Raw genomic sequence first — 26,255 nt, forward strand, 5'->3', positions numbered from 1 at the left:
TTGTTAAAAAGATTTAAAATAAGTCAAGCTTCTGTATAATAAAATTTTTAAATACCCAATTCACCCCCCCCCCTCTTCATATGACACCGTACTTTCACTTCTTACAATCAGCATTGGATAGAGGCGGTGGTGTGGCTACCGATGGCGCGGCGGGGGTGGTGTATCTGACAGTGGGTTTCGATTGTGTAGGGAGGACAAGGAGGAAGGAGGGTTTGATCGTGCAGTGAGGTTTGGGATTTTTGTGCAAAATGGAAATAACGGTTATGGATAAGAGTTTTAGTGACAATTTCAAACACCATCACTAATGGTAGACTTTTAGTGACAGTTTTATTAACTGTCACTATGAGTAGACTATCAGTGGTGAATCATAACCGTGACTAACAGACCACTATTAGTGATAAAATTTTCATCACTAATACCCAATAAAACGTCGCTAATATTTTTTCACAAAAGTTTGAATGAGAAAAGAGATTTTTAGTGACGAAAGTATTAGTGACGATTTCAATTTCGTCACTGAAAGAGCATTATTAGTGACAGTTTTAAAAACTATCACTAATACTTTGACTATTAGTGACGAATTTGATTTTCATCACTAATAGCTCATTATTAGTGACAATTTTAACTCCGTCACTAATAATTGTTTCACTAAAAATCCTCTTTTTTGTAGTGATACATTTATACGTGTTTGTAAGGACTGCACCACCAATATGAAACTGAAAATGAATCAAATGGAGGTTTTGAATAGAACCCAGGGGTTTCGTCCTCTGATGATCTGGATTGAAATGATTAAGAAAAAATGGAAGGTACATCCACTGATTGTGGATCTGAAGATTTTGAAGGGGATCTACCCGATGGGAATGAAAATTCTGTTGGTGTCGGTGCTGCTTCAGTTGGGTCTGGCGCGTGTACTTCAGGTGCGCATGCACCAAGTGTTCGAAAAAATGACACTAAGGAACTAGGATTCACTTGAGTAAAAATATTTGGGTGCTAGCCATTTGTCCAAGTGCTATAAAGGGTGCAGCATATTCAGTAATTCAAAAGCTAGCTTCTACAACGCATAGTACAGAAGACTCTTTTGATGACCCAGATTATGATGATGAAACTCATGCTCACCAGAAACTTGGAAAATAGAATGCTTTGGGTTTGAAAGAAATTTGTAGTAAAACGTTGGGTGGCCACAATGGTGAGGCTGCTGTTGTTGCACTGAGAAAATCAACACTACCAGAGTTAATTGTGTACCAAGTGCTCGACAAAATGACACAAAGGGAATTGCTGAAGGTAACGGTGGCACTGTTGAGTCTCTTCATACTAGTGCACGAGGTGTTTAATTAAATGTTGCAAAGGGTGCTACTAGGGTGAATCCAAAGAATGCTAAAGGCAATGCAGGGGTTAGTATTTATTCTACTAAGTACCCTTCAGGTGTTCGGCCAAAAGATGGTAAGGACATGGTAGGTGTTAGTAATTTTGGTGCTTGTCAAAATACCCCAAATGAAGGTGAAAAGGATTTCTTCATGAAGGGGAACAAGAAGGTCTCTTGGGCAGATTTATTTGCAAAAAATAGGCACCAATAGAATTGTGGTGTTGTTCCTAAATTTGCTATTGTTGGTAAAGAAGCTCAAATTGATGATGAAGACTTTGACAATACAAAAGGGGAGTGGGAACACAGCTTGGCAGTATTTATTGTAGGTAAATTTCTAGTAAAAGCTGCCCTCAACCTAATTATTGAATATTGGCATGCAAAGGTTGAAGTTCTCCACCATATGAATGGTTGGATTATCTTTAAATTTTGTAATGAAGAGGACATGTTTCAAGTGCTTATAAGGGGCCCTTGCCTTGCATTTGGTCATCCTTTACTGCTTAAAAGGATAACAGACTTGTTTTAGTTTGATATGGAAATTCTAAGTATTCTCCCAGTTTGGATTCAGTTGAGAAATCTCCCCCTTGAACTCTAGTTTTTGAAGGCTTTGGGTAAAATTTGCTCTGTTTTGGGTATGCCTATGTATGCAGATAAACTTACCACTAACATGGAAATGCCTTCATATGCGAGGGTTTTGGTTGAGGTTGATGTTTCAAAAGACCTAAAGAAGAGTATCAAGGTTAGACTCTCTAATGATCATTCATTCACCCAGGAGATTGTTTATGAAAATGTTCCTAAGTTCTGTTGTTACTATAAAACCCTTGGCAATGCTGAAAGAAATTGTAAAACCAAGAAAGAAAAGGAATAGATAAAAGCTAGGAAATCTTGCCTGAATGATGTCCAAGGAAAGAAGACCATTGAACTTATTGTCACCTAACATGCTATAGTTAAGGGTGTTAGCTTTGGTGTATTCCCAAGAGGGCGGATGAATTGGAAAATTAAAAATTTATCTCCTAGGTTAAACTATCCAGCAGCAGTATATACACAACGTAGGGTGTATCTATGCAATTTCCAAATGCACAGATAAATATAATGTGGAAATTAAATCATACGCATCATTCACACTATAACATACACGTGCAAGAATATAAATTGCAGAAATATAAACAGTGCACACATGATATGTTATCGGGGTTCAGCCAATACTGCTTACGTCCCTGCCTCTAGTTCGCAAGCCCGAGGATTCTACTAATACTCACTTAACGGGTGGTGTAACAACCTGAAGAATAATGGTACTTAAATAATAAAGAGAAAGGGAAATGGAAACATAAACAGAAGGAGGCAGTAGGCTTCGTTGACGAATGCTTCACGTTCGTATGACATTGCACTTTGAATATAATGACTCGAAAATTTTTACACAGGGCCCCGTCAACAAACACAGGGAGTTCATCGACAAGTGCATAAATAGGCCTCGTCGATGAAGCCATGCCTTGTCGATGAGAAGATACCGAGAGAGGGTTTTTAGGCAGTCTGAATTTCGTCGACGAGGTGGTAGGGTTCTTTGACGAAATTACTTAAGAACTCGTCAACGAGGTGATGTGTCTCATTGACGAATCCAGTCCTATAAATACCTGAAACTTATATTTTTAACCAAAATATCCAGCGCAGAACCCTCCTCTCTCTCTCTCTCTCCCTCCTACGACCCCCTTCCCTTCTCTCTTCAATCTTGGCCCCATTTCTCGCCGGATTGAAGATCTGAGGCCACCACAACGCTCCTGGCGAAGTTCTCTGCAAGTCTGCTAGAGAAGATCGTGGGGAAAGTTGATTTGAAATTCATCCCAAATCCAGGGTAATGCATTTTATTCATATTATGCCTTCCTTGTAATTATAAGAAATGTTGTAGGTAAGAAAATACTGATATTTTGTTCTGGGGAATATTGTTTTCAAAATGTTGATCTAGGAACCCTGCGGGTATAGGGCCAAAGTATAGTAGGGGCTTTTTAGAGTTAAGGTAAGGGAAATATGCTATGCTAGAAATTTTTAATATATATACAGAATATTATGAATATGTATATACAAGCATGCAGATCATATTATTTTTCCTAGAGAATTATGAATATTATCTTTATAGCAGAATTATAGAAATTGAACATGAGAATATGTTTACTCAAATGTGTGGCATGAGTTTATTATAGTATGGTATGTTGATTTTTCAGTATTATAGACATTCAAATATTTCAAATCATTAGCAATGAATGAGACTTACAGTATTTCTTAGAATAACATGATTTCTACACCATAACACTCAGACAGATTTTAAAGATAATATAGACAGATTATTTAGTTATAGCGTCAAGATGCTATAACCAGATTATACAGAGATTATAGATATTATACACAAATATTATATATAGTGTTACAGATAGTACAGACAGAAATCACAGATGATACAGACAGATATTATGAGTACAGTTTAGAACTATAATGTTATGGTTGTTTTTTGAAATCATGTTAAAAGCAGCAAGATTATTATATATTTATATATGCATACAGTATTACATAGTTACAGAACCCTGTGGAAATTACAGATAGATGAATATATAGCAGAGCACGGTACCGTTGCTAGTACAAAATAGAGTGCAACCACATAACTCAGATAGTATGTGGATTCCGTCTAACCGAGCCAAGAGAGATTTCAATCTCCCCAGCGAGCTGGGTTGAGGTGGCCGGTTAGATGATGTTAGAGTTTGGAGATTGCCTAGAGATATTGCAATGGGCTAGATTGACGGATGTACTGATATAGATTGACTTGCCTAGTAGGCCAACCATAGTAAGTCCAGCCTACGGGCCGCACAACCCTATCATGAGGGGTTATATCATGATATACAGATCCCAGGGTATAGCAAAAGTTTTTATGTACAGATATATCACACAATAGCAATTTATATTATTATACTAGCAGTACCTTCAGATAGAAAACTCATATACACAGTTATGTTTTAAAGATTACATGATAGATGGATATATTCTATACAGTTTATCAGTTTTCTTAGATTTCAATATTATTTCAGCATTTTAAATATGTAACTCAGCCGCCACACACTAGTAATAGCATATTTCCACTTACTGAGCATTGTCTCATCCTAATGACTTATCATTTTTCAGGAGATCCAGCTAGGCGAGCAGATCATGCTCGCGAGTAGAGGTTGACTTGAGCTGCCCTTGTGGGAAGGGTAGGTATTTTTAAGATAACAGTGTTTTGGGATAGTTTTTAGATTATAGTGACGTCACTAGGTATTTTGTATTGTAAATATATTCCAGAGTTCTATAGTTTTCTGGTATTGTATTGTATATAGTAGTTCCTAGTTTTTATTTACCGCTGCCTAGTTTTGTATGACGTACAGAGTCTTCCCCAGTGCTCCTTTGGGTCTGAAATTTTATTAGTAGCATTTTAGACAGATGATATTATGATTTACAAATAAAAATAAAATAATGCTAAATAAGTAGTAGATCGTTATAGGTGGAGTGGCACCAATTACAACCAGGTCAATTAGCGGGGCTAACCTCAACCTACATCTTACCAGGATGGTGCACCTAGCTTTCCTAACCAAGTTTAAGCCAGTCCAAAACTATTCAACAAGGCTAGTCTCCCTCTTCAGGCTGACACCTAGAATACAAATGATATAAAACTTTTCGTACAAATAAATGCTTCTTATATAAGCAAATATGTACAACTACACACAATATAATTAATGCACCTTAATGATGTAAGAACTATAAGCTCGGTGCTCTACATATGTAATCAACACTCAGAATAATGACTTTATCTAATCAAGCACAAGAGTGTATATTAAAGCAAGATTTGAAACAAAATATTTGAATATCATAGTATCATATTAAGGTTTCAAATATGCTAGCTAGATGATTCAAACAACCTTAATAAGATGTGAAATTAGGATAGCTTCCCAAGAGGGGGGGTGAATTGGATTTTTAAAATTATTTCAAGTTTAATTATTTGTTGTATATTAATAATCACAACTAGTAAATACAAAAACAATTCAACTACAACCAATCAACAAGATAATCAAAATTTTGTTCTTTATAACAATAGCCCTGTAATAAATTGTAAAGCACGCTGAATTTATCTAAGCCCTGTGTTTATTCCAAACTCACAGTTTTTCTTTGTGTTTAGTTTTTAAACAAACTTTCAGATTAATAGGTTTAGGATGATCAACCAACGTAGCCCTTTTGATTTCCGCAATCAGTGCTGATCAAGCCAAAACAAATTATCCTCTGGTCTATTTAACAACCATACACTTAGCAAGTTGTAAGTATTGCTGAAAAATAAAGAGTAAAGAAGAAAAGAGTGACACAAGGTTTTACGAGGTCCGGCTTATACTCAGCCTACGTCCTCGCCTTTGGCAAACCACCAAAGGATTCACTAGTTTAGTTCTGTTGACGGGTGGAACAATACTGATTACTATCACTCTTTCCTTTGGGCTAGAGCCTACCTCTCCAAAAAAAATTCCCTCATTTGGTCCAACGATTCTACAGCCTTGAATCGTCTATAAACAAGAATCAAGATAGAGAAGAGTTTTTATACAAGAAATTACTCTCACAGCAGAGTAGGTTAGTACGACATTTAGCACAAGAATACTTCAAAGTAATTCAAATATAAAAGAATTTGAAGCTCAATACTCAATTTAGATCACCAAGTATCTTCCAAATATTGAAAGATTTAGACTTTGAAGGCTTTACTTCAAAGTTTGTATCAGCAGTAACTCAGTAGTTGAAGATGAATGAACGCAAGAAAGTTTGAGAGTTTTTTTTTTTAGAGAACTTTGATTACTAGAAATTTCTTGGTGTTTAAACTCTTTGAAGTTTGGGGCTATTTATAGAATTTTTAGAGTAATTCCTTGTCCCCCAAGTTTCCTTGAAGTAATCCCCAAGTTTTTCAAAATAGTAGTGCCAAAAAATCCATTTAAAAAATCTTCCCGTTGGATGTTTTTTTTAAACTAACGTTCGAGTGGTAGTTGCTTGCCACGACTTGGCAGTTCCCTGTCATTGAAGAAACTAAAAACATAGAACACTGGCAATCGCCTGCCAGAACCAAGGTAGTCACTTGACATGACCACCCAGGCGCCTGGCTATGTTCAGGCAGTACTCTACTACCTCTTTGAATTTTATTCAATTAATTTGGGCAGTCGCCTGACCTTTCTGCTTCTTTGAAAAAAATTTATTTTCAAAACCCTTCTTTTCTTTGATTTGAAAAACATACTTTAGGGTTTTTCTAAAACTATTTTTTTAAGTTTCTTTTGATTTTATAAGAGTTCCAATTCAATTTATACTTGAAATTAACTTGACGTACTTATATACAAACATCCTTAAAACTTTATTCCTTTGATTTTCAAGTAAGTCCTTGTTCTTAAATCATCTTTGAGTTTCTAATCTTTTCTTTGAGCTTTCATCAAATTATCTTTAATCCTCATGCTCTTCAAGACCTTTTTTGATCCACAATCTTTATCATCCTTTTGAGCTTTGTCTTTTTTCCTGAAAAACTTTCACTTAAACCATATTAAACACATCATGATTTGTTATCATAAAAATAAGAATTGTAAGATTTGTTAGGCCAACAAGATGTTCTCAATGTACTAAGCACAATGGATGTTTGAATGCAAGCTTTGAAATTGATTTTTGCACACAAAAAATATAGGCAAAGGTAACTAACAATGATGATGCAGGAACCACAAGCCACTAAGTCTTCCCACACAAGATTTATAAAAAACAAAATTGATGGGAAAAATTAAAGCTTTACACTAAAAAAAAATCAAACAATCTATATAGAAAATGAGAGTACGAGCTAGTGAGATTAAGCACAAGCACTTTAGAAATACTCACAACACTTGAAGGATTAAGAAGAATGAAGTGTATAAGTGTTTGGGAGTAGTATAGGCTAAAAAGGGATCTTTGATTTTGAAAGAATTTTGACCCTAATCAATTTGCTAATCCTTTCTAATCTAAGCAAATGAACATGTATATGTAGGCAAGGTGAAATATTTTACCGTTGGGGACTCAACAAGGATAACTAGAAAAGTATAAAACAGGTTTAGAAAAATTAACCAAGTTTACCCCTTTTAATTTTAGTAAAAAATTAATTTAAGTCGCGAGTTTCGGGTGGCCGATCTGAGGTTCGAGTGCCCAAATAGACTCAGTCAGAAAATTAGTTTTTTAAAGGCTTAGGTGCCTAAAAATTTGTCCACAGTTCAAGTGCCCAAAGCTAAGTTTGGTTAATCGAACTAGCCTCTTTCGTCGCCCGATGTCTTTTTGAATGTGAAGGTTCGGGTGCCTAGTTTGGTGAAAAGTGTTCTAAAACGGGTTCCAGTGACCAAGGAGGATACATTCAAATTGGTTTGGTCTGCTGAACAAGAAGTCAACAATTTGACTTTGTCCAGGGTTCAGTCACCTGAGGCATTTTAAACGCCACAGGTTCGGTCACCCGAGTTCTCTTAAGCTTTTCAATTAAAGTCCAATTTTGCCTTATTTAATTCCCCTGATATTTTAAGTGATACGGGGACTATTTGTGCATTTATTCAGGGACCTAAGATCTTTTTATCCTATTGGAAAAATCCAACATCGGTCGATCAAAATCCCTAAGGTCAATCTACAATCTTTGAGCTTTAGTTCCTACATGCATGCCATGCATTAATTATTACAGACTATTCCTAAATTACTATTACAGGCCCAATATTAAACTTATGAAATTACAACAATGATTCTTCTTTTGCTTCAAGCCACTGTGTGCCACATGCCATCAATATGATCCAGTTAGTATGATCCTGCACACAAACTTGAAATCCATCAAATACAAAGAGTATTTGTCATTATCAAAACCATGAATGACCTATAAGGACAACAATCTCTCCATTTTTTATGATGACAAACACCTACCTACTTCTCCCCCTTTTAGCAACAACAAAAAGGGCCTAAATAAATCATCTAAGTATATAGGCAAATAAAACATAATTTTGAGTCAAATACAAGTATAGTTTTGGGAAATCTTGAAAAATTTCGGCAACAAGCTGTTTGAAAATAAAATATTTCCCAAAAGAATATCTATATAAAAATGACCTGATTGAGTTCAACAAATGATTTACAATAATTGACTCAACTCAAACAGTCCAGTATGGATCAAAACAATAAACAAGAGTATAACTATATATCAATATGCAAGAGATATGATAGTCATTCATTACAAACCATAAACAAATTCACAAAACATGAAATATAACAATGAAGCACACAAACTGTATAACTAGTCATTAAAAGGTTCAAATGACATAACAAACATGATTAGACTAGAAATATACACAAACCATAGAAATTTAAATCATATCATAAGACTCGTGAAAGATTTGAGTTAAAAGCATACGACATATGATACCAAATAGAAGGTTTGAGCATAAAAACTATCTAACTAGTTCACATGCATTTCATGTATTATCAATGAACCAGTTATGCAATGCAACACCCTTAGTAAATTTTTTTTAAACAAACAAAAAATATAACTTCATGACTTAAAATTTTAATATAGAGAATGCACAAGTCATGAAGGCATTTAAGCATACAAGCAAGGCATAAAATATATTCTATATAAGTTCAATTCTTGCTTTCATAAATGTATATATATATATATATGTGTGTGTGTGTGTGTGTGTGTGTGTGTGTGTGTGTGTGTATAAATATATTCCCTTAAAATTTTCAACAAATACTGGGGGGAGCTTGCTTAAAAGGAAGCTTTAAAGATAAAGCAAGCACCAATTTTCTGGTTTGTCAATTAAGCACATACAAAAATATAACAAAAAAACCACAACTATAATTATCCTAAAGATTTAACAATCACATGCAAGATCATATGGCAAATACAAATAGCTGTGGCAATATAAACAAAGATTTTCAATAATATCATTTCAGTTAAGCACATGCCACACTCGATTCAAAACAGATCTAGGCTAAAAAGTGTTGGTGAGCATAACATGATAGACATTTTAATTTTAGATGCTCCCCCTATCAATTTGAATTCTATCTTAGATGCAACAAATTGTTTATACCAAATAGAGAATTATTTCATTATGCTTAGTAGTATAAGCTATCAATCAAACTTTTTAAAATCAACTATATTAAGTATTTCTCGATTACATTTATCATTTTATTTAGTATAGTTGTCCCTATAAACCATAGATGCATCAAAGAATATGTATTAAGGTATGCTATGTAGTTCATGACTCGAGAACATTCAATATCAAATCATAGAACCTCAAGTGCAGGATATAATATTAGGGATTTCAGAAGAGTCAATATTTCAGTAGACAAAAGTGATGCATATAAGTCATTTATGTTCTTCCTATAGGGATGGATCTGAGCCTTTATAAACATTTGATGATTATGCTAGGATGAAGTTTAATTATTTATTTGAGTTTTCACTCATCCTTTTAAAACTATTTTAACATTAATTTTATCATAATCATCTATGTACAAGGTTTTACTTTTTGGGAAAATTCCTGTCAAAATTTCGGCAACATATCGTCTGTAAATCAGACATTTTCCCATAAAACTTGTACCTCATAAGTTCAAATAAGTAATATATAATTCAGTACAAGGCACACAAAAACCTATATTCACTACCAGCATGCAATTCTCATCAACTGCATCCGCCATGCAGGAGACTTTCAATACAAGTATGCAATCCAGTAGTATAAACAACTCAAAATATTCAATATAACTCAATAGAAGTTCGTGCAATATATATATAAACTATCCATCAAATAAATTTTAATCATTTATTGAATCATGGATAGTGCGGCAATGTTGTACACATATATAAGCATAAGGCATAACCAATACAAGGATATGAGAGCATTTTAATTTATATAGATATGAAGGATAAATGCTCCCCCTGAGTTATGCACACAACCAAGTCATGCTTTTCTATTTTTCAAATTCTTTAGCCAAGTGTTTTAATATTTTTAGTTATTATATCTTGGCAGTAGATGCATAGGCTTTAAAGGATCAAAGAGTCACAATCAATATTCCTTCAATGAATAAATCCTATAACTGCCTCTTTTCTTATGTTCTTCAAAATGTGAGAGACACAAGTTCAAATGGCATTAAACTTTAAGAATCGTGCATAGGTTTCTTGAAACTTTGCATTTTCATATATGTTGAAACCTAAACCAATCATGTTAGCCATTTAACTTAATTCACAAAGATGAAGCTCTAAACGTTTTGACTTAAATTTTGAGAGCTTATGAAAAGATTTTGAGAAAATACTCTTTGAAAATTAAATCACTAATGAGTAAAAAAGAGTATTTAGGATAAGTAGGACATTTTCCAGGATAAGAAGTCTAAAGACATTGTCCTAATTGTTTTAGAAAATAGCACTAAAGAGTATATGAATTTTGACTGTAGCTTTTTTGGTGATTAGAAAGTATCCTTTAAGTATGATCACTATTTTTGGAGCAAGGATACGAACCAATGAGAGGATGCTTTACCTGACGTGATCGTGGTATGGTAAATATTTCCCATGAAGGAGAAAGCTTCTATATAAATCAAAATTAGAGAATTTTTACATTTAAAGCTCAAAGAGATTTTATTATTATAATTTGATGAATAGTTTGAATCCCTCCCAAGCTACCTCTAATTTGATTGAGAATGATGATTTTTAATAAGCACACAATAGATATGGAATTTTTATAAATAGTGTTTATACCAATTGTGATGACTCCAACTTGTTCAAGACTTTTAAGTTCAAGGATAGGATTAGGATTATATGATATATAGTGTGAGATGGATTCCCTAAACCATAAGCTTGTGCAATAGACAATATATGTTAATTTCATAATTGTACATTCAAGTATGGATTAAGCATTTGGAATTATTTACCAAGCAAGAAAGCCTTGTCCATTTGAAAGTGGATTTCATTCAAGTATGTTATAGCCGATGTTTTCATATTTTATCCAATTATTGTGATATAAATGAATTAAGTTCATATCGGATATCTTGCTTAAATTTGCATATTCACTTGAATTTCTAATTATCTTAGTATTCAATATAGTGTATAGTGAATGCATATACTAAGATTTGGAATTTTAAGCACGCACAACTTCCCAATCCTATAGTCATCACAACCCTTAAACCTAAACACTAAGGAAAGATTAACTAGAAAATAATTTCAATTTAAATCCATTTTTCCTTAGGTCATACAGGGTTTGCTTTGTTGATTATCCATTTCATTTCATTTTCTAAACCTTTGGCACTTCTAAGTAAACAATTAGATTGAATATGCCATTTCTTTTTTCAGCATAAACAAATTTTAGATTTTCGTGAAGGGCTATGCTTATTTATTCTATTTTGGCTCAATGAGGCAATCATGTGACAACGAGTTTTAAAATATGAACCCTTTTTCAAAGATTTATTTCTTTTAATTCCCAAGGATTTATTATGATTGATCTTCTCACTTTTAGCCTTAAGCAACACTTTAGAATGATCTTCAATATCTTCACTATCTTTTTCTTTTCAAGAATAGCATGATAATTTTCTAACCCCTTTAATTGTTTTGCTATTCTTTTGTTCTCATTCTTCAAAAATATTTTATGCTTAGATGCTCTAACTAGAAACTTGATTGTTTTGCTATTCTTTTGTTCTCATTCTTCAAAAATATTTTATGCTTAGATGCTCTAACTAGAAACTTGTGCATTTTCAATAAAGTCTTTTCTAGTTTTTCATATAACAACGTGCTTTTAATATTCAATTCAACACATGATTCAACAAAAGAATTAACACAATAATTTTCACATGAATCATTGCATGCAACATCAACAATATAATTATAATTTTCAACAGATGATTCAATGCGTAATATATTCTTGTATTCTACATGAAAATCATCAAGTGCATCAATAGTAGAATTTTCACAATATTCAATAGATGATTCAACACATGAAGCAACACAACATTCAACACAAGAATTATCCATAGAGTTATAGAGAGAATCATATAACTCTTGTTCTGTTATTGCCATTTCCCTATCACTTACCACTCCATGACCATCTGAGCATGACACCTCTGGAGTGGTGGTCTCCTTTTCCTGGGTCTCTCCATACTTCTTTTCAAGCTCAACCCAGATCTCCTATGCACTACTACATGCCATAATCTCATGAAGAATATCAAATATCTAAAGCACAGTAGAATAAATCCGTGGCATGTGAATTTGCATGTATTAAATTAATATCATTTTCTACTGGTATACAAATTCCCTTATCAATCACTTGTCGGATTCTCCAGTTCATAGATTCTATGAAAACACTCATTCTAATTTTCCAGTGGGTGAAATTTTCACCACAAAATATAGGCGGCCAAGTATGTGATTGTCCCTTACCAAATGGGGATACACCAATGTGAGCCATCTCAATCATTTAGCAAAAACGTTTAAGTCAATGCTACGAGGATTTGATACCAATTGTTAGCTTTGGCATATTCCCAAGAGGGGGGTAAATTGGAAATTTAAAAATTTAACTCCTAGGTTAAACTATCCAGCAACAGTATATACACAACTTAGGGTCTGTCTATGTAATTTTCAAATGTGCAGATAAATATAATGTGGAAATTAAATCATATGCATCATTCACACCATAACATACATATGCACAAATATAAATTGTAGAAATATGAATAGTGCACACACGATATGTTATCGGGGTTCGACCAATACTACCTACGTCCCCGCCTCTAATTCACAAGCCCGAGAATTCTACTAATGCTCACTTAACAGGTGGAGTGGCACCGGTTACAATCAGATCAATTAGCAGGGCTGACCTTAACCTACCCCCTTCCAAGATGGTGCACCTAACTTTCCTAACTGAGACTAAGCCAATCTGAGACTATTCAATAGGGCTTGTCTCCCTCTTCAAGCTGACGCCTAGAATACAAATGATATAAAAATTTTCGTACAAATAAATGCTTCTTACATAAGCAAATATGTACCACTACGCACAATATAATTAATGCACCTCAATGATGTAAGAACTATAAGCTCGTTGCTCTACGTGTGCAATCAACACTCAGAATAATGACTTTATCTAATCAAGCACAAGAGCATATATCAAAGCAAGATTTGAAACACAATATTTGAATATCACAGTATCAGATTAAGATTTCAAATATGCTAGCTAGATGATTCAAACAACCTTAATAAGATGTTCTCAATGTACTAAGCATAATGGATGTTTGAATGCAAGCTTTGAAAATGATTTTTCCACACAAAAAATATAGGCTAAGGTAACATGCAATGACAATGCAAGAACCGCAAGCTACTAAATCTTCCCACACAAGATTTATAAAATAAAATTGATTAGAGAACTTAAAACTTTACTCTCAACAAAAATCAAACAATCATATAGCAAATGAGAGTATGAGCTAGTGAGATTAAGCACAAGCACTTTAGAAATACTCACAACACTTGAAGAATCAAGAAGAAGGAAGTGTATAAGTGTTTGGGAGTAGTAAAGGCTAAAAAGGGATATTTGATTTTGAGAAAATTTTGGCCCTAATCAATTTGCTAATCCTTGTTAATCTAAGCAAATGAACATGTATATATAGGCAAGGTGGAATTTTTTACTATTGGGGACTCAATGGAGATAATTAGAAAAGTTTAAAATAGGTTTAGAAAAATTAACCTAGTTTACCCCTTTTAATTTCAGTAAAAACTTAATTTAACTCATGAGTTTCGGGTGCCTGAATTGACTTAGTTAGAAAATCATCTTTTAACGGTTTAGGTGCCCGAAGTTATGGTCGTTTGGCTTAATACAGGACAAAATGTTTCTCTCCACGGTTCAGGTGCCTAAAGCTAAGTTCGGTTAACTGAACTAACCTCTTTGGTCGCCCGATATCTTTTTGAATGCAAAAGTTCGGGCGCCCAAGTTGGTGAAAATTGTTCTAAAACGGGTTCCGGTGATCGAGGAGGATATATTCAAATTGGTTCGGTCTGTCAAACAAGAAGTCAACAATTTGACTTTGTCCGAGTTTGGTCACCCATGGCATTTTAAACGCCACTAGTTTGGTCGCCCGAGCTCTCTCAATTAAAGTCCAATCTTGCCTTATTTAGTTCCCCAGATATTTTAAGTGAAATGGGGATTGTTTGTGCATTTATTTAGGGACCTAAGGTCTTTCTATCCTACCAGAAAAATCCAGCGTCGGTCAATTGAAATCCCTAAGGTCAATCTACTGTCTTTGAGCTTTAGTTCCTATATGCATGCCATGCATTAATTAATATAGACCGTTCATATATTACTATTGCAAACCTAATATTGAACTTATAAAATTACAGCAATGAATCTTCCAGGTCTTCTTTTGCTTCAAGCCACTGTGTGCCGCATGCCATCAATATGATCCAGTTAGTATGATCCTACACACGAACTTGAAAACCATTATATACAAAGAGTATTTGCCATTATCAAAATCAGGAATGACCTATAAGGTCAACAAAGGGTATACAATCTAGCAATGATGCAGGCATCCCTGGTACTTCTAAGGAAGATGCAAAAGCACCAGCAAAGGACCAAGGAAAGATGCACTGCAGTAGGTTCCAAAAGTAAGTGTTCTACTGGGTGCATTGTTGCAAACTCTACCATAGATTCTTCCTCTAAGCAAGGTAAAGGTGAAATTAGAAAGGGTAAGGATAAAGGTAAAGTTTCCATTACTGATTCGCAAAATCATGGTGGTGGAGACTTTGCTAAAGATTCTCCCTCTTTGGAAGGTATGGTTGTACCGAAAAAGATTAAGGATAAAGGAGAAACGCCCATTGTGATTGTGGTTAGTGGCATAAATCAATGATTTAATATGAAAGTAAGAATAGGAATAAGGGGTCTAGGCCTCCTTGAGGTCTGTTGATCTTGCATTCCCTTTGTTCTCTAGGTATGCCCAGATTTAATTGTACTCGTCACTAGGTTTTTTTTCCTAGTTTTGTACTTGTTAAGCCTTTGTGCCCTCAGTGTGCTCAGGTTTGATTGTACTTGCTTCTAAGTTCTTCCTAATTTGTATGTTTGGAGTTTTCAGTACATATTCCTTTTGATCAATATAATTTATAAATTACCAATAAAAAAAAAATGCATTCCCAAACTCCCATGACCCCGTGCATGCATAAATATATACACTTGCATATGCACGATTTTCATGCTAACACACACACGTTGCATGGACACTACTACACATACATGTGCACATAACTAACATACTCTCATCTTAACACACATGCACATTCAAGTCAGCACACGCACACTGCAAATACGAGAGAGAGAGAGAGAGAGAGAGAGAGAAGCCAATGGCACAAAAAAAGGCCCTAAAAGAATGGTTAAATTCCCCATTTCATAGGTGATAAAACAAGTAAAATAATTAAAAAACAAAGGTAAAGGAGGTGGGACTAAGCAAAGGCTGGCGCGCAAGCTTGGCCTGCCATGGCAGCTAGCTGGAGATGGGACAAGAAGGGAACATCGTGAACTACTGAAGATATTATCTACAAGCTTAGGGGTTCATTTCTTTATCTCGGGCTCAGTAAAAAAAATATAAAATTTACTTGTCTTTTGGACAAAAATTAAGAATATATCTATGAAAGAGAAAGTATTGACACGAGTATATCTTGATGTTGTGTTCATTAGATGTTAAAATGATTTTTAAGTAGAGAAAAAAGAAAATTGTCACATTAATGTTTGTGAATGATAGGAGAAAAAGTAATCAAGTTAATCCAATATACTAGAAGGTAGTAAATCAACAAGCGATACGAGTAGTAAAGAGTTAGCACATAGTCTCTTATTCATATGCAATCTCTATTATTACGCTAATTTATCTCAAATATTTAACATAAAAATCACAAGTTCAAAAGTTCGTATAATATCGTCTTTCATGAAAAAAGATAAAAAGGAGTATATCGATGTATATCTCTTTCCAATATAGCAAAATCTAATTTTAAGAAAGAGATGAGTTTGTGAATAAAATATATTATTAGCTGTGCATGAGACTCCATTAATTATTTATATAGGCCTTTATGTAAATATAAAAAATTGACAAACTGCTTTAAAATTATAAAATTTGCTTAAATACCCTTTGACTACTAAAATATCTACCCCTCAACGCGTGTCAACTTCCCCGGCTTCTAATAACTTATAAGGACGGACAGCGACAACATTAGGCATTGGCCCTTCTAATTTTGTACGAAATGGAAATTGAAAAGTAGGTAGAAATTTTAACACGATCAGGTGAAGGTAGAATAGCATGGATAGGGACGGAGATGGATTGTTTATCTTTATCAGCACATGTGACATCACACACTTTTGTTATATTGAAAAATAATAAGTCCTCATGCCCACTTTTGATCCGAAATTTTGTTTTAGAAAAAGAAAAAAAATACCAATAAAATTTATTTTTTTATGGGGTTTTTTGTACTAAATAGTATTAAAATAAAATGTTATTCTAATGTAACTAAAAGTTAAAAATTCAAATATGTAGAATCAAAATCTTATTTATTGACTTATTATGTATTTTTATTTCTAATCAAACGTGAAAATAAAAATTTAAATGGACTACTTAATGACTTTTGTTAGAATTGGTGTATTCCCAAGAGAAATGAGGTGAATTGAAATTTTAAACTTTTCTCCTAAGTTGAACTAGATGTTAGCGGAATATTACAACCTAGGGTCTTTTAAGCAGTTCTAAATACGCTGATAAATATACTGTACAGAAATTTAAATCAAACTCATCATTCACATAATAACATACACGTGCGGTAAATATGAAGTGCGGGAATATGAACAAACACACGATATGTTATCGGGGTTTGGCCAACTATGCCTACGTCCCCTCCTCTAGTTCGCAAACCCGAGGATTCCACTAATAGCTCACTTCAGGGTGGAGTGACACTGATTACAACCAGGTCAATTAGCACAGGGGTGACCTCAACTTTAACCAGGTCAATTAGTGGGGCTGATCTCAACCTACACGCCTTAACAGGATAATACACCTAACTTTCTTAACCGAGTCTAAGCCAATCCGGGACTATTCCAAGGCTAGTCTCCCTCTTCAGGCCCGTGCTTGGAATACAACAGTTTTGCTCAATCAAATTATATCGGTACAGTGATTGTACTTTAGTGTAAAGCAAATATGTACCAAAATACGCGCAATTACATACACCACAATATGATTTAATATGTAAGCTCAGTGTGGTCTAATATTTCAACTCTCAGATATATATATACATATATATATATATATATTTACTATTAGCGTAATGAGTGCGTGAGAGTATCAATCAAGCAATCTTTGTATCACAAGATGTTCATCCAAGGTGTTCACACAAAGATATCAAGCAAGTCTTATGTATATTAATCAATATGATATCTCAGTCACGTAGATCAAATAATGTATATGTTTGGCTTGCAAAAGATGTGTAACCTTTGTATTCAGCAAATAATACGTGAGTGAATAACTTTTGTACAAAGATTAATATCACAAACACAAATATCTTCTCATAAGTATATCAAATATGAAGCACAAGATATTTGAGTATGTTTTGAAAATGATTTTGCAACCCAGAGACAAATACAAGTTTCTTAAGAAATTGCAACACAAATGCAATACTCAGAAGCTTAGGCGAGTCTTCTTAGAATAGGCTTATGAACAAAGCCCCCTAAGAATACTTTGGTTTAGCTCTCGTAAAAATCAAATCAATCAAATACAAATAGGAGAGCAAACCTATAGCAATAAACACTCAATCAACTTACAAAGAGTTTAATCAGTATGAAAAGGTAAGTATGAGTATAGGAGGTTCAAAAATGAGTATTATAGGTTTTGGGAATTTAAGAGAATCTCTCTTAATCAAGGTGGCTAATCCCATGCTAATTATCCCAAATGAGTGGGTATTTATAGACACCCCTTGAAATATAACATTAGGGACCTATTGGGAATAATTAGGAAAGTTTTAAATCATTTTAAAATAATTAACCCTGTTTAAACTATTTTAACCACGGTAAAAATCAGGGCAACCTGAGAGGTCCGGTCCACCAGAAACCATTTCGGTCGACCAAAGTTCATATGGTTCGATCAACTAGGACACTTTTGAACTGGAGACTCGGTCGACCGAAAGTGCATGTTCGAAGGGTGATTTTCCATTTTACCAAGGTTCGGTTGACCAGGCTATTTTGAACTGAATGGTTTGGTCGACCATAAAATTGGGACTTCTTCCGAGGACCCTTGGTCGACCAAGTAGTTGGTATTCAATTTTGGCTTAGTTAACCAGGTGGTCAATTGTTGACCTCAGAAGGGTTCAGTTGACCAGGGGATTTGAACTACAATGGTTCGGTCGACCAAGACATTGGTCAACTATTGACTTGGTCCTGGGTTCGGTCGACCGAGGTAGAATGAACTGCCTTGGCCGGTCGACCGAAATTGCACAATGTGTGCATTTTGGTCCTATTATGATTCACTCAAACCCTAATCAAGTATCTAACATTCATAGGTGCAATGGTGAGTGTCCTAGGGTCATTTTTGGGTCCTTTTGAAGACACCAAAAAAATCCGGGGTCAGTCGACCGAAGGGTAAACCCTAAGGTCATTCTAAGGTCATTTTCATTTTAAGCATTGTGAGCTTACGTATTAAAACATGCATGTGGGGTATGTGATTATTACAAGTAAACACCCTAATTTACTATTACAGACCCTTTACAAAAATGAATTTTATATTACAACATGAAATTATTGGGTCTTGACTCTTCATTATCTTCCATGTGCATTAAGATCTTTCAATATGAGTTCCCGCACGTAACCTCAAAACACGCATTAGATAAAATGAGTATTTGTCATAATCAAAACCGGGCATAACAACTTTAGATCAAGAATTTTTTTAGAAAAAAAATATAAGAAATTTTTTTTTTCTATCACATTTTCTCTCTATATCAAAACTATTAAAAATGAAAATTTTTATAATTCGATTCAAAATCTAAAAAATAATTAAAAATAATTTTAAAAAAAAATAGATTTACTAAATTTACTATTTTTTTCTCGCTTTCCTAGATAACCAAACACGAAAAGTAAATTCCTTCACCCTATATCTGGAAAGACCTTAGATTTGGAATTGTATTGGATTCAGATAAAATGTAATATAAAATTATGTTGAAATTTATCCAAATCTACCCAAATCCAAATTTAAGATCTGAAATTCATGCTTTCAAATGAAGGACAAAAATTTTTCTTTACATTTTTTAGATCCCATTTGGAATTTGGAAAATATTAAATAGAGGAAAAAATATGAAAGAATATATATTTATGTTTGATTAGCATGAAAAGTGAAAAAGAAAATAAAAATATATCAAATCATTGAACAAAAATTTAATTTTACACATATTGGCATTTAATTTTTAAAAAATTTCTTAATTATATTAGAAAGCTTCATTTTTTAATAGTATTTGTTGTAGAGAGAAAATATAATAAAAAATATCCTTTCAATAAATAAAATCTTTGATCCAACTAACCATTTATATCTTCCAAATTCCAAGTTGACGCTGAACAGACCAGCAACAAAAGGCTAAATATTTGGACTAAAATTAGGCTATCTTTGGGAGCTAGAATTTAGAGTCTTGGATATGGATTTATGTGAATTTTGATAAAATTCAGTTATATTTTATATTGTTCTTTATTCAAATTTATGCAAATCCAAATCTAAGTGGTCTCAACTCCTAATTGTCAAAAATGAAACTAAGGTATTTCTTAGAACTTGAAAAACATTACAAATAAATATATATATATATATATATTAAAACTTTGTATTATTCGTTTTTGTGTGTATAAAACTATATAAGGGCTATCCTTTTATAGGTGAAGGAGGCATACTACAGGGGTAGCTTAGGAAGATATGCTAACATCACCCCTCAAACTCAAAGTGGTATCGAAGATGTTAACTGGAATTTGCATACTAAAGCATGATGGCGACCAATTGGATGAACCTTTGTGAAGATATCAGCCAACTGATCAGCCGAAGGAACTGACAAGAGGCGAAGTGTCCCTTCCTAAAGATGATGATGCACGAAATGATATTTGATCTCGATGTGTTTGGTGCGTTCATGAAAGAAATCGTTGTGAGCGATTTGGACAGCATTATGATTGTCACAATAAAGCAAAGTGCTCAAAGGCTGAGGAACACCCATATCTTGGAGAACCCAACGAAGCCAAAGAAGCTCAAAAGTAGTATCAACAATAGCGTGATACTCAACCTTAGTGCTAGAGCGAGCAACAATAGTATACTTTTTGCTCCGCCAAGAGATAAGAGATACACCAAGTAGAAAAAGAAAACCAGTGGTAGATCGACGATCAGTAGAGTCCCCTGCCCAATCAGCGTCTAAATAAACCTGCAACGTCAATGATGAGTGAGAGGAAAAAAAAACCCATGAAATAATGTTCCCTTCACATATCGTAAGATGCAAAGAACAGCTGCATAGTGAACGTAATAAGGAGCCGACATAAACTTGCTAACAAGGTGCACTGCATATGCAATGTCTGGTCTAGTGACAGTGAGATAAATCAAGCTCCCAACAAGCTGTCGGTAATGAGTGGCATCAGGAAGGAGCTCCCTATCAGTAGGACAAAGTTTGATGTCGGGCTCCAGCAGACTATCAGTTATCTTACAATCTTTGAGTCCAACACGTGTGAAAAGATCAGAAACATATTTGGCTTGGGTCAAAGAGTAGCCATCAGAGGTAGGGGACACTTCTAAGCCAAGGAAGTAGCGAAGAGAACTGAGGTCTTTCATCTAAAACTGTTGATACAAATATTACTTAAGCTCGTGAATACTAGAAGTATCATCACTAGTAATGATCATATCATCAACATAAAGTAGTAGAATAGTGATGCCAGTAGCAGTGTGATGGGTATATACCTCCTCATCCAAATCACCATGTAAGAAGGCATTCTTGACATTCATTTGAAATAAAGACCATTGTCCGGCAGAGGCAATAGCCAAAGGTGAGCGAACAGAGGTAATACGAGCAATAGGGGCAAATGTCTCCTCATAATCAATGCTATAATCCTGAGTAAAGCCCTTTGCCACTAAACGAGCATTATGTCTTACTTCAGAACCGTCGGAGTTCGTTTTCCATTTATGCACCCATTTTTTCCCAACTATAGTCTTTCTAGAAGGTAGGTCAACTAGGTCCTAAGTATGAGTTTTGTGAAGATTGTCAAGTTCTTCAGACATAGCTTGCTTCCAAATAGGAACAGAACAAGTTTCGTGATAATTGCGAGGCTCGTGAAGGGAGTCAAGAGTAGAAAAACAGTGATAATCACTAAGATAGGTAGGAGGTGCCCTTACTCAACTAGAACAATGAACATCCAAATTAGAGGACTTAGGCGGAGTGGATGCCACAGCATGATCATCAGACGTTCCAGGTTCGGGAGAGGCAGACACGGAGTGATCACCTGATGAACTGTCATGACTTGCATTAGAGGAAAAATCGGGATAGGGATCTATGGCAAGGTCAGTGAAAATGGGAGAGTGTGAGGGAGAATCGGAAGAAAATAGAGAGATACTAGTGAACATTTTGTTTTACCAAAACTAAACATGCTAAGAGACTCGAAAACGCTTGGCTATGGGGTCGTAGCACCGATAACCCTTGTGTTCAATGCCATAACCAAGAAAGCAACAGAGACGAGAGCGAGGTTCAAATTTAGTATGTTTATGAGGTTTATTGGAAAGAGTAGGTGTAACGACCCGAACAATAATGTTATTTAAATAATAAAGAGAAAGGGAAATGGGAACAGGAATAGAAGGAGGGAGCAGACGAAGCGTTCATCAACGACATCACATTTTGGGCATAATAAATCAAGAAATTTTTCCATGCCTCGTCGACGAATACATGGGTTTCGTTGATGAGGGTTCTTTAGGACCTCGTCGATTAGGTCTCGTCTCATCAACAAGAAGATACTGAGAGAGGATTTTTGAGAAGTCTGAGATTCGTCAACGAGAGTACAGATTCGTTGATGAACTTTCTATAGGACTCGTCGATGAGTGACGTGGCTCGTTAATGAATCCCGCAGTACAAATAGCCCTAAACTTAGTTTAATCATAGAAAATTCAACGCAACTTTCTCTCACGACCTCTCCTCCATCTCTTTTTGATTTCGGCCCCGTTAGTCGCCGGATCGATTATCTGAGGCCATCACGATGCTATTGGCGCAATTCTCTCCAAGTTTACCAGAGCAGATCGTCAATGGAATTGAGTTGAATTTTTTCCCAAAATCAGGGTAAGGTCTTTTAGTCAATTTTTAACCTTTTGGCAGTTGTAGGAAATGAAGTAGGCAAAGAAATAATAATATTTTGTTCTGGAGAATGTTGTTTGTAGGGTGTTGAGTAGAAAGCCCTGCAAGTGTTAGACCAGTATACCATAGGGGCTTTCCAGTAGTCAAGTAAGGGAAACATGCTATGCTAGGAAACTCTTTTATGATTTTAGCATCAATTATATATTTTTTATCAAATTACTATTCAGGTTATATATATATATATATATATATATATATATATATATATTATAGTTTCCAGGACTTGATAATATTAGTATGTATTTGTGTGGCTTGAGTCGATAACAGAAACAGTACTATAATTATAGAATTTGTGAATACCATGTTAATAGTTATTAACAGAAATACTATGATATTTGCATGATATAGAATGTCGAATTTTTCAGTGAATAACATACTCAGAAATATGCATTTTCAGTAATTCTCGAATAACATGTTTATCAGTACCATAACGCCCCAATATACAAATATTCAGACAGAAGTTCAGTTATACAGAAAATAGATTTTCAATCAGCTTATTTAGAATTTCAGTTAAATTTTATGGGGTTATGGTTGTTTTAGAAACCACAGTAAAAATAGTATATTACAGATATCAGTTACCTATATAGTATCAGACCCTGATGGATCATACAGCAGAGCACGGTACCATAGCTACAGATATTTAGTTCATTGTGCAACCACTTTACTTAGATAGTAAGTTGTATGAGGTCGATTGTGCCCACGTTGGGACAGGCTCTCCATCAAATATGGATTGAGGGGGCCGATCAGACTGTCGGAGTTCAGTTGACTTACCCTGGTCAGCCAGCCAAGATAGCTCCTGCCTTCGGGCCATACAACCCTGTCATGAGGGGTTAAATCATGACATACAGCTATCTAGGGGAATTTTTTTAGATATTATAAGTATAAGTAGATTTTTAGTATTAATACAAAAAGTAGTTTCATACAGATTGGCATGTTAAATAATATAGTTAATGGTTTTATTATACGTTATCTAATATCAACATTTCTAGATTCAATTATTCATATTATTCCTAAATCAGATTATTTTTACTAACTATAGCTTAGTGGCCACACACTAGTAATAGCATGTTTTATCCTACTGAACATTGGCTCATCCAGTGTTGAATTGTTTTTTAGGTGAACCAGCTAGGCGAACGGAGCAAGCTAGCAGGTAGAGGCATTGTTGTACTGCCCCTTTTTAGACTGAGTATTACTTTTGGGTGGCATGTTTTGTAAACCCTTGGTATTAGAAAGGGTAGTTTCGAGAGAAACAGTGTTGTTTGTATATCATGGAATGATTTGACACTCTGGTATTGTATTATATGTGGATTTTTTTTATATGATTGGCCTTCTGCTGTTTAGGTTATTGTTGGATATTAAAATAGGGGAAAAGAATTTTATTTTATTAGCAGGTCGTTTCAATAAGGGTTGGAACCCAATTAACAGTGTAAACAGTGGTAAGATCAGCTTCACCCCAAAAGGATTCTGGGAGGGATGCAGAGAACAGTTGAGAGTGAACAGTGTCAAAAATGTGACGATGCTTACGTTCTGCATGACCATTCTATTGGAAGGTGGATGGACAGGATCGATGGGATAAGGTGCCGACCTCATGAAGTTCTTTAATGAAAGGGGTAGAAGTATATTCAAGGGCATTATTGGACCGAAAGACTTTAATGGTGCGATCAAACTGAGTTTTAATCATCTGCTTAAAGTCACGAAAAACATTAAGTAACCCAGTACGATCATGCAAAAGATAAATCCATGTATACCGAGAGTAATCATCGATAAAAATAACAAAGTAATGAGACCCTTCCTTAGTAAGAACAGGAGTAAGTCCTTAAATATCAGAATGAACCAAATCAAAAGGTGCATAAGACAAAGAATTACTTTCATTAAAAGGTAAAGCTTTCTATTTCCCAAGTTGACAAGGCATACAATCAAAAGCTTCAAACTTCACATTTCCTAAGCAACCACTAGAAGCTAAAGAATGAACACAAGACAACAAGGTATGACCGAGACAAGAATGCTAAACACGAGAAGACACTATAGCAGAAAGAGACGGAGGAGAACACGAACGAGGTAAATGCAGAGATGTGAGCTTGAAAAGGTGACCAACTTTATGCTCGGTCCCAACAAATTGGCCCATCTTCGGATCCTGCACATCACAACCTTTGTGAGAAAAAGTTAAGATCAAACCACTTTCAACAAGTTGACCAACAGAAAGGATATTGAGAGACAAGTTAGGTACAACATATATAGTAGTTATTGAAAAAGTAGGAGTAGAAACATGACCAAGATGACTAACAGACATATGTGTACCATTAGCTATATAAATTAAGGGAACAAGATTTAAAGACTATTTATGTGTCACTAAAAAGGAATCAAAGGTCATATGATTGCAACAGGAAGAATCAATAAACCAAAGTGTAGAGGTACCTATGGAGACTAATAAGGCAGTAGAAGTGGGGGATAGAACTTGGGTGATAATGCCTCAAGGTCAGTTGCAGAAAGAGATGACAAAGGAGGTGCAGAAGATGGACCAGAAACTGAGGAGCTGGTAGAGACAACAACAACAGGCTTGGAAGAGGAAGATGCCTTAGCCTGGAGAACATCCCTAGCATCATTGGCCTTCTTTTTAGGACAATTGGAAATACGGTGACCATCTTCCTTACAATAGTGGTACTAGCCATTGAAATGGTGCGGTCTAGAAGAAGCAACGCCTGCAGCAAGAGTAGCCGGAGTAGAGGATTTAAATGGAGCAGTAGCCAAGACCATATCGGTAGAATGAACCCGATGAGTCTGTTGTCACATCTCCTCATAAATGAGCTCCGCATGAGCAACCTCAAGTGTAGGAAGAAGATATCGATGTAACAAAGAAGCTTTAGTATTCTCAAATTCATCTCGAATATGCATTATAAAGTATATGAACTGACGACGATCCCGATATGTAGCAAAAAGCTTAATCGACTGCTCATCAGAAAAAGCAGAGTCATCTTGAGAAAGCTGATCCCAAATGCCGCTAACCTGAGCATTAAACACAACAATAGACTATCGAGATTCTTGACGCATCTGAGAAAGCCTATTTTCCAACTAAAACTTGAGAGCAACATCACTGCCATAGTTGTATCATTTTTCCAAAAAATCCCAAGCAAGTTTGGCATTACGAAACTTAGGAAGTAGACTCTGAATAGTAGGAACTGATGTATTAATAAACCAGAAAAGGAACTTATAGTGAGTACTTTCCCATTCATCAAGAGCCTCATCAAACTCCTCTGTGGATTGCGTGGCAGTTTTTCTGGGTTTTTATTTCGTTCTAGTGACAAAACGCCATAATCGCTGACTAATAAAAAAACTGACATTTTTTGAGCCCAAGTATTGTAGTTGGAGCCATTCAAAACAATCTCTACAAGGCAAGCAACATCAGTTAAAGAGGTCATAAAAAAAATGGATAAGACTGATAGAGAAAGAACGCTGCCAGAGAGTTGAATACGGAACTGAGAGGCGAGGTGA

This window comes from Malania oleifera, chromosome 3 (assembly GCF_029873635.1).
Source record: "Malania oleifera isolate guangnan ecotype guangnan chromosome 3, ASM2987363v1, whole genome shotgun sequence".
Lineage (NCBI taxonomy): Eukaryota > Viridiplantae > Streptophyta > Magnoliopsida > Santalales > Ximeniaceae > Malania > Malania oleifera.